General features: G+C 38.4%; 1 pseudogene; it reads left to right on the top strand.

Annotated features, from left to right (window-relative positions):
* Positions 1–4,223: 4,223 nt before the first annotated feature.
* On the top strand, positions 4,224–10,869 carry LOC125553060 (annotated as a pseudogene).
* The last annotated feature ends 397 nt before the right edge of the window (positions 10,870–11,266 follow it).

Below are 11,266 nucleotides of genomic sequence, written 5' to 3'. Positions count from 1 at the left end.
TTGTGATGTCTGCACAGAGCGCTACCCAGGGTATGTGGCCTGTCGGCCTACACTACACCCCATGAATCGTCTCCGTTCAGCGAGTTATGCACCGTCGCCACCGGTGGCCCTTTTAGCTAGCAAGACATGGCCCTGTCTCAAGCCGCACGTGCGCCTGACCGTGTCAAGTTCCCCATCCTTTTACCACCCTCACTGTTAGGATCGGACCCATGTTTAGTTGAGTGGGGGGCCCCTCCACTCACGATTTAAAAATTCAATAATATTTGCTAGTGTTGTTTCACGAAATATGCTTAAATTCTTTGAATTTCTAGATAATATGCCCCCACTCGAGTAGTTTTCCCTCACTCACAATACTTTCTAGGTCCACCACTTCTCACCATTGCAACATGCGCACGACATAGAGTGAGATGGTGTTCACATGCACTCCAACTCATCTTTCACAAACTGCACCCATGGTTCGACACCAGCTCCATCCATATTGTGAACTAGCCTAGAAACATTTGTCAAGCGTGGTTGTGTCATCGCATGTCACTGCACCATATTCTCATCATTTCCTCTGGAAGGTACTGCCATATGATGGCATGTCGCTAGAGGTAGTGACCGCTTGGGACACCACTCATAGATGTTTGTCAGCTACAAGGACACAGAAGCACGTATCATTGCCCTTCCCTCAGGTGATGTGGCGATGCCACCTGACGTGGGGTCAGACCTCTCCCCACGTGTAGGCGCCTCTGTCTTTGGTGTTGCACCACCCCCACACATTCCCACCTCCGCCCGTGGAGCACCTACTAGAGGCAGCCGACGGGCTGAGCCAACCGCTATCAAGGGGGTTCTCGTACATTGTAATGCAGCTGTCCTAGAGGCCCGGACCTGCTAAACGCCAAACACATGCTATCTGGCATTCTTCTCATGCCCACACTCTTGGGCAACCCTGGTTGTTGATGGTTCTTGCCAGGACATCAGCGTCGCTTGTGAACTAAACCATCAACACAAATTGTCATGCCATTGTCGTTATTAGTGGTAGTGCAGGAAACATGGTCGATGAAATGCCATGTACTATTTAAATTAGTAGATTTCCACCACGGTGATGACTTGTTAAAACATGATGAGTTAGGGCGACAACCGCTTTGGCAAGGTCGAGGAATCAAATTCATTTGGAATGGAAATTTCAAGATGCAAGTTGTCTAGTTTTGAAGTTGATAAGTTAAGGGGCCAAAAATGGAATATTCTCCTTAGGGAACTACTTAGACACGAGTAACCCATTATGATACCATAGCTAAGAGGTATATAGTCCAAAACTCTAGCCATCATATTACAAAAATGTTGTGCGCTAAATTAATGTCACACATAAGGCATGTTGGAATATAGAAAGGAGGGTTTAGGCTCTTCACCCTTTGTTTTCACGTCCTTGAGTGCTCTTTCAGAATATTTTTTATAATAGTCAACACAGCTAATATTTTTTCCACCTTCACCAGACCTTTATTCTATATAATGTTCCGCAACTAACAAAAAGTATTAGTGCACCATATAAGGATATAGTGTAATAATGTGTCAAAATGACACCATAATTGCTGGACATATTCAATCAAAAGGACACTATGAAAAAAATCTATACTAAACGATTAAAATAAGTTTTGATTAGCTACCTCTGTCCCATACTAATTGACATTGAAATGAATGTATCTATATGTATTTCAGTGCTAGATGCATCCATTTCAGCATTGATTAATATGGGATGGAGGGAGTACTATTTACCATAACAACTCATCAAATCTGATCTATGGATGTAAACAAGTAGAATTTTCTCGCCATCGTTAATTTTGTTTAATAGTTTTTCTTCTAATTAATATGTGTAATAAACATCATAAAATGGCATATTGTGTCCCATGGTTTCAATTTTCATTTGTTTCTATCTATCAAAATTATAATTCACAAGAATTTCTCCACCAACTCTATCTCTATCACTGTCTCATCACATTCCCTTCATCTTTCTCCCCAATGGAACCCATTCGAGTGAATTTGGGAAATTAATGATCGGCGGCAATGATGATCTTGGAATAGCTTTATTTTGTCAACCATGTGTGTTCATGCAATCATCTAGTGTAACTAATTCTGTACATGGTATATGTTTGCAAACAACATGCATTGCATGTGTGCAATAACTAATTCAGCCAATGTGTTATATGTTTGCAAAAAACATGCATTGCACGTGCGACAATGACAATACTATTAAATGACCCCTTTCTCGTGAACTTTTTACCGTTGTCCATAAAAACGTTTTCAATATCAGGTTGAAATTTGATATTTATTCTACTAAATCAGAGCAACCTTATGTATGTTAGAGCAATTATTGCAAATTGAACCCTGAGCTTAGATATGAGGTCAAAGCTAAACCAGGAGATGTAAAATATGATACTCCCAACCTTTATAAACATTTATCATTTGGGAGAAATAAAATTCTTTTGTGAACATTCCCTCTAACATGCGGTATGATGTGGACAATTTTTGCTAATGTTGCACGTGACGTGCTTCAGAATGTGATTGGTGTGATGAAAAATGTTGAAAATTTGGTAAAAATTCAAAACATTGAAAAAAGATTGTATTCTACTTAAGATAATCTATGTTCAATTCTGGATAAAAAATCTAAATGCATGTCTAGCTATGCAGTGCTATTTGACACTCTAGCTAAGAAGTTGTTATTATGATAAATGATGTTGTTATCCTTTAGTTTCTATATCCTGCCTAGTTATTTCGACTGACTTGGACCTTTAGCATCAACTTCGACCATTTGAAAAAAAAACCACTAATGTCCAGATTCTAGAATAATTTTTAAACTCTTTTAAAATGAAACGGCTACAGAGTGAGTGGTTCATGTCCACATTCACCTTCCCATTACTAAATCACTCTCCGACCAAACTAGGTGAATACTAGCTTTTCCATCATGTTTTGCGTTGTTATCACATGGATACAACTATGGGAGCCCGCCATGTATTTTTTCGTGTAAATTTTATGATCTTCATAAAATTTGAAATCCCCTATTTTCATAATTTGAAATTCCCTATGTTAGAAAAAATCTGAAGTTTTCAAGCTTTTCCAAAGTTCCAAAAAGGCAATAAATGGGGCCCAAAAATGGAAGTTCTCTTACGGGGGAATTGGTTAGTTTAAAACAAAACTTGGGACATGTCTGAAAGGGCCCGCTAGTGATATTCTTAGTAGGTGGCCGCCAAAAAGTCATGCTCTTTCTGAATTAGGAATTTTGGTATTTATATGTGTCAAGAGGAAGTGGCATCAACACTTACCTATGATGCGTGTGTCATATTATGGCCCATATTCATCCCCTCTCATGTGGCACACCTGAGGGGCGGGGGGTTGCGTGGGCAACCAATTCCCCTAGGTGGACCACCCACATGTTACATTAAAAGGAGTCATGCCACTACCAAACAGGGTGAAGTCAAAAACTTGTATGCCAAGAAGATCAAGACCGAGGACGGCGGCCACCGACCAACACCTCCATATATGGGCCTTATAGGATGGGCGCATGACTACTTTAACTATAAAAAAAACTAGAAGGTTATGATAGCTCATTAGTAGATCCAATCTAGACATCCTGTCTAGATCATCCACCTCCAACTATAGCGAGTTGGCCCCTGTCATCCAAATAAATGTGCATCCAACATACTGTCATTAAGTACTTTGTGAACATCGTCGATAATATGTTCTCTACCACATCATGTGTGACATCACAAAACTTTCCGCACGTATGCCGCATCCACACAATCCCCTTTAAAACCATCTTAGTATTCAAAAGAATCTAATCTTAAAATTCGAGGGTTCCAGCTAAATGGTATTGGAGTTCTACATTGACCTCATACTAAACTCGACGTGACCAGAATGAACCTTTTCTCTTATTTGATGGAATTGAGAATCACTTAGACTACTGCAAGGTGCTCATAAAATGTAGTGGATTTGTAACATATAACTATAATATTCACTGAACAACATGTTAATAACACCAACTAACCCATTCTACAAAAAAGTATGCCAGCTAATCAACTATGTAGAAGAAAAGCATATTACATGGTGCCAACTATGTAGAACAAAAGCATATTACATGGTGCCAGTGCCAATGTCATCAAATACAATATTGATGACCTAATTAATCACTTATTTGTGAATGTATTATTGTTGTTGCATTTCATGATGAACTCCTTGATGCAGGAGAGATGCTAGTTGGTCTAGCAAGATGCTTCTTTATGGATGATATTTCAACTGGTCTTGATAGCACCACGACATATGAGATAATAAAAGTTATACAACAAATGGCTCATTTAATGGATCTCACAGTGGTTATTTCCTTGCTTCAACCACCTCCCGAGACATTGGAATTATTTGATGACATAATCCTTTTATGCGAGGGTCAAATTGTATATCATGGTCCTCGAGAAAAAGCTACTGATTTCTTTGAGTTCATGGGATTCACATGCCCCAACAGGAAAGACATGGCTGATTTCCTTCAAGAGGTACTACATTAATTTTTTTATGAAGGAATTACTAGATAAACATTAGTGTTGATTTAACTATCAGTGCCAAATTACTATTTGGAATAACTTTGGGACGACTAGTACATTAAAGGTACGAACTGTGGCAGGCATTGAGTCACAATTCCATCCACAAATTCATTATTATATTGTGTACTTGTGCATAATAACATATAGTAATAAACTAACAAAAAATTCCATATGTCCAGGTGACCTCAAAGATGGACCAAAAGCAATACTGGATTGGTGAGGAACATATGTATCACTACCATCCAATTGAAAAAATTTGCAGAATCCTTCTATTCATCATATCTCCCTCGACTTGTACAAGATAAACTATTTGTTATAAACAATAGAGTAGAGATAAAGGAGGCGAAAACTAGTCCAGGTCTCTCCAAATGGAATATTTTTAAGGCATGCTTTTCAAGGGAAGTACTTCTTCTAAAAAGAAACTCCCCGCTACATATATTCACGACCATACAGATAACAATCCTTGCTTTGGTGATATCAACCATTTTTCTTCGAACAAATATGAACCACAAATCTATTATTGATGCGAATAAGTATATCGGAGCTCTCTTTTTGGTTGTTATGATAGTAAACTTCAATGGTATGGCTGAAATTGCTGTGACAATAAAGCGACTTCCCACTTTCTACAAGCAAAGAGACTTTCTAGCATTGCCGGGATGGGCAATCCTTACTCCAAGTTTTCTTCTTAGTATCCCAATATCTTTTGTACAAACAAGTCTTTGGACCATCATAACCTACTATGTGATTGGCTACGCACCTTCCTTTATTAGGTACATCTCCTCTTGGTCAATTCAATATCTAGGTTATCGCAGTAGCTTAAATAAGTTGTAGTGATAGAAAATGATTGCCTTAATTACTTTTTGCAGATTCATGAAGCATTTCTTGGTACTTTTTTCCATGCATCAAATGTCAATGGGCATGTGTCGTTTATTAGCATCTGTAGCAAGGACACTAGTGATGGCCAACGTGCTTGCCACCACATCTCTTATAGCAATCTTCATATTTGGAGGCATCGTCATTTCAAAAGGTTGGATGCGATTTAGCTTAATTTAAGTAAGATGTATGGAAAACCTATAACACAATACATGTGTGCATAGTAAGCTTCTAAGATTCTCATAAACTTCTTACATTGAATAGACGATCTCCAACAATGGTTACAATGGGGATACTGGGCATCCCCATTCACCTATGCACAAAATGCAATCTCCCTAAATGAGTTCCTTGATGAAAGATGGGCCACGGTAATCAATCATTCATCTAGTATTTTGGATACGATGTATACCATGTATAGCATAGATGTGACCTAATGATGATATCCTCTTGTGATAGGAATTTCATTATGAAAATGCTAATACCGTTGGTGATGCTATCCTCAAGATCAGGGGTTGCTCACAGATTGGCACTGGTATTGGATTTGTGTCACTGTATTATTTGGATTCTCGTTGGTGTTCAATATACTCAGTATCTTTGCACTGGAGTCCATGAACTGTACGTATATCAAAGAAATATAAAAAAAAGTATTGAACAATAGTTATAGTCGGTATTTATCATGTTTGTTTACGATTTGCAGCGCCACACAAGCATCAAGTTAACAACAAAGCCACGAAGGTAATGACTGAGTGCACAAATAAGATAGTTGGAATTGGCAATGCGTCAATTCCACAAGGTGTTCTCCCATTTCAGCCTCTTTCCTTTGTATTTGATCATATCAACTATTTTGTCGAAATGCCTAAGGTATACTCTCAAACAGAACTTACCTAACTAAATAGTAGCATCCATCTAGTCACATGTTCACTATAGGAATCCATATCTTACACTAGGAGATGATGAAGTATGGAGTGACCGATAAAAGGCTTCAGTTGCTACAAGATGTTAGTGGTGCTTTCAGACCAGGGGTGCTAACAGCTTTGATGGGAATCACCGGTGCTGGAAAGACAGCATTGCTCGATGTTTTGGCTGGAAGAAAAACTGAAGGATATATTGAAGGTACTATCACAATGGAAGGATATGCAAAGAAGCCGGAGACATTTTCAAGGATCTCTGGCTACTGTGAACAAAGTGATATCCACTCCCCTAATCTCACTGCAGTTTTCTAGTCATGGAAGGATATGAGTCACTGCAGTTTTCTGCGTGGCTTCGCTTGCCTTTAAAAGTTAAATCGTGCCAAAGAGATGTATGTATGATTGTTAACACCATTAGAAGTTTAATCTATAACATGATATCTCATAATACATGCCATTAAATTTGTTTCAGATATTTATAGATGAAGTCATGGATCTAGTTGAGTTAACAGGACTGAAGAATACCATGGTGGGTCTGGCAGGAGCAACTGGCCTGTCAGCTGAGCAACGAAAAAGGCTAACAATAGTTGTGGAGCTTGTTTCTAGCCCTTCCATTATATTTATGGATGAGCCGACCACTGCCTTGGATGCCCGTGCTGCGGCAATTGTCATGAGGACAGTAAGAAAGACAGTAGACACTGGACGAACTATTGTTTGTACAATTCATCAGCCAAGCATTGAGATATTTGAATCTTTTCATGAGGTATGAATAAGTCATATTATTAAATGTCTCAAAAATATTTCTAACAAAATACAAGCAAGAACTGAATAGTTAGGTGGTTTGAAGATCAATGACTAGAAAGAGCATCAAACTAATAGTACACATAACCAAAAACTATCATTTTTTGAAAAATGAAAGAAACAACAATAAATAAAAATAGAACTACCCTATCAATTACAAGGAATGAAACCCACCATGTTTTTGTGCCAAAGTGAAATATTTGATGTAATTGGCCCTCACATTTCCTTTTCTATATGCGTTGATAGTAGCATAGAAGTACTTGCCAATGAAAAACAAGTGTCCTTTTACATGTATTTTTAAACATAAGCTTCAATAAGATTATTAGTAAGTAATAGATATTTACTTCCTTAACTCAATTAAATTTGATAAATTGCAGCTTCTACTCATGAAAAGAGGTGGTCAAATCATATATAGTGGTTCACTAGGTCGACTTTCTAGCAACATGATAAAATATTTTGAGATAAGATTGGCCAATTTTGATTGTTCATTCTCGATGGAGAGCAAAACTATTAAAAAAATCTTTACACAGGATATCCCCGGTGTTCCTAGAATAAAAGATGGACAAAACCCAGCATCATGGATGTTGGATGTCAGTTCACACACAACGGAATACGAGATTGGAGTGGACTATGCTGAAATTTATCGGAGCTCCTCCCTATATAGGTACACATGATGTAATCATAATGCTACATCCATTGGGATGTAAGTTGAATTGAATAATAAAAAGTATAATATGATTAATATTTACCTTTCAGGGAGAACAAACTTCTTATTGAAGAGCTTGGAAAACCAGCGCCAAACACAGAAGATCTACATTTCCCTCCAAGATATTGGCTAAACTTTAGGGCACAATGCATCGCTTGCCTATGGAAACAAAGATGTGCATATTGGAAAAATCCAGAGCATAATGTTGTTCGATTCCTAAACACATTTGTTCTATCAATTATGTTTGGAATTGTATTTTGGCAGACTGGATCAACCATGTAAGTAGGAATGAAAAAACCTAAGGAATTTCTTTCATGAAAAATATATCACACCTCTACTATGTCATAACTTTCTTTACCTATGGAACAGTAAACAACAACAAGATATATTCAACATACTAGGGCTTATATACGGATCAGCATTGTTTCTTGGCTTCAACAACTGTTGTATCTTACAACCGGTTGTGGCAACAGAGAGGATTGTTCTCTGCCGAGAAAAGGCAGCAGGCACATACTCTACGTTGGCCTATGCCATAGCTCAGGTAATAATACTTTACGCGTCCACTCTAAAATTAAGTTAAGAATCTAAAGCTACAATGCTTGGCAATATTTTTTCAACTAGGATGTTAAAATTCTATCTGCGGGTGGCAATTGAATTGCCTTACATGCTTGTCCAAGTGTTCATATTCGCGACAATAGTATACACAATGATTGGATTCCAGATGACCGCCAATAAGTTCTTTTGGTTTCTACTTTACATGGTGCTAAGCTACATGTACTACACACTCTTCGGGATGATGACAGTGGCACTAACACCGAACATTGAGATAGCTTCTGGATTGTCCTTCCTTATCTTCATCTTTTGGAACATCTTCTCCGGCTTCATGATCGGAAGAGAGGTATGGCCCTCGCTCTACCAACTATTACCCAGCCCCTCCTCCTAATATTTTTCACTATAACTACAATACATACTTAAGAGAACATGGGAAATTAGGGTCATGGAATCCCCAACTAACCCCTCAATAGATTGCATATTTCATACCAGCTTCATATTAATATAGTACCCTTACAAACCAATGTTGCATATTTTAAATAGAGTTTTTCCTTCAACGAAATAAATAAAACAAAAAGATGGAGGATAGATTGTGCATGATTAACCTGATGAACAAAAACAATGTGGACACAGATGATCCCAGTCTGGTGGAGGTGGGTGTATTGGGCAAACCCAGCAGCATGGACGGTGTACGGACTCATGTTCTCCCAGCTTGGTGACCGGACAGAGCCAATTCTTGTACCTGGACAACCAAACCAGACAGTGCGGGAGTTCCTCGAGGGCTACCTTGGCCTCGAGGACCACTACTTCAACCTTATCACGTACCTTCACGTGGTCGTCATCGCCTTCTTCGCCTTTATCTTCTTTATCTCCCTAAAGTATCTCAATTTCCAACGGAGATAGCACAAATCAATTCAATGTTGTCATGCGAACTACAAATACACCAAGAGGCAAACCCACTTAACTGTATAGATCTAAGAAAAGATTATCACCCAGTTGACAGTAAGCACAATATCACATGGATTTTGATTCAAGAGAAAATGTGTAAGAAATCATATGATTTGTGTGAGAAGTTGTATATTATATGTACCACATTTATTGAAAATTTCAGCCTTGTATTAAGTCAAAACTCTTTTCCTTGATCAAGTCTGCTGAAAAAATATGCCGACATATACAACATCATATTAGTTTTGTCACATTCATCATAAAATATATTTCCACTATGAATAACTGACGTTATAGACATTAGCAGATATTTTCTGTAACTTTTGTTGTGATATATCACATTTTTTTGTAAATTTCCTGTTCATATTTTTTATGGATTTCAGTGGTGATGCAGAGGAAAGTTCATGTTTAGGTCACTCAAGATATATGTCACAGTTGTTGCAAAACTTGTTCTGAAACGTAGTCATCCGATCACACTTGAAAATTGTAAGTAGTTCTATCACATAAGCCAACAAACACGCCATTCAGACAAGCACATAAGCACATAGCACAGTCATGAGCATAATAACAATAATTAACACCAGATACAGGGAGAGACTCAGCCGCTTTCTCTTTATTACAAAATCTTTGGTGTACAAGACTTTGCTCATTGCCTCTTGGTTTCCGTCGCCAATCCATCAACATAGGAAAGCAACGATAAATCCCAGCATACAAACATGAGGATCCGCTATATGATGCTCGCAAAAATATTAGAACACGAAGTTCCATCCATCTGCAGATCACAACCATGCACTTGTTCTTGCGACAGGAGTTGTGGCCACATGGAAAGACAGTGCGGGTGAGCCAGTCGCGCCATGGTGCAACTCAATTAATAGAACTCCAGCGCATCCATGTACCTCAGCAGTTTTGCTAGAGCACAGTGCTGCGCTGTTTCGTAAGCTCTTGTAAACCTTTGTGCGACATAACGGTAGCAGTCACCATTCTTGTAGCAGCAAATTTATCTAGCCCGGTAAACATGCCAGTGGTGAAGTACAAATTCCCAGTGGATTTTGTACTGTACTTTAGCAAATTCCACAAAAAAAAACAATTTCAAAAAGAAACAAGCGCTCGCATAGTGTACCATATTCCTTGTGAGGAAATAGCCACCCCTCACTACTGCATCGAATCCGACAAGCTCGATGTTGGCAAATGTGTTTGTAACTGAAGACGTGCAAGAAGCTAGCCTACTGATCGAGTCCATCTTCGATAGCTTTGTTGCGCTTACTTTGCCATTGTGTCAAACCGCCGTGGTCTGTCTGTCGCCCTATGAAAAATGTTAAAATTTTGTATAGAAAAAATGTCTACCATGAATAAAAAAATGTTAAACATGTATTAGAAGAAAATTCTTAACGTATACAAAAATGTAGAATAAAAACCAGAAGAAACAGAGAAGAACGAAAAACCAATGAAAACCAAAAAAGAAACATAGGAAAGCAAAGAAAAAAAAGAAAACCAAAAAAGTGTAAAAGAATAAAAACTGCAAAAACTGCTAAAGAAACAAAGAAAGTAACAAAAACTAAAGAAAAAAAGAAGAAAAATGAGAAAGAAAAGAAAAACCAAAGGAAACCATGAAAGAAACCAAAGAAAAACAAAAGGAACAAAGTAACGATGAAAAAACAGAAAACCAAGGAAAACTGGACAAGAAATAAGAAAAAACAAAAAAATATAAGGGGGGGGGGGGGGGGGGGGGAGGGGGGTGTGAATAGACCAACAAACAAACAAGCGAGTAACACAATGTTGGGCCGGCCCATACGCGTGCGTGCGGTAGAGAAGCTTCAGGCGAGACGAATGTTAGACTCACTGTAAGCGAGACATAACATTCATATGACCTGCGCCACGCTGGGCCGTCGCAACGAACGGCGCGCGGCTGGGCC

This window comes from Triticum urartu, chromosome 4 (assembly GCF_003073215.2).
Source record: "Triticum urartu cultivar G1812 chromosome 4, Tu2.1, whole genome shotgun sequence".
NCBI classification, from domain to species: domain Eukaryota; kingdom Viridiplantae; phylum Streptophyta; class Magnoliopsida; order Poales; family Poaceae; genus Triticum; species Triticum urartu.
Note: the sequence above shows the minus strand (reverse complement) of the source record. Positions and strands in the feature narration are given on the sequence as shown.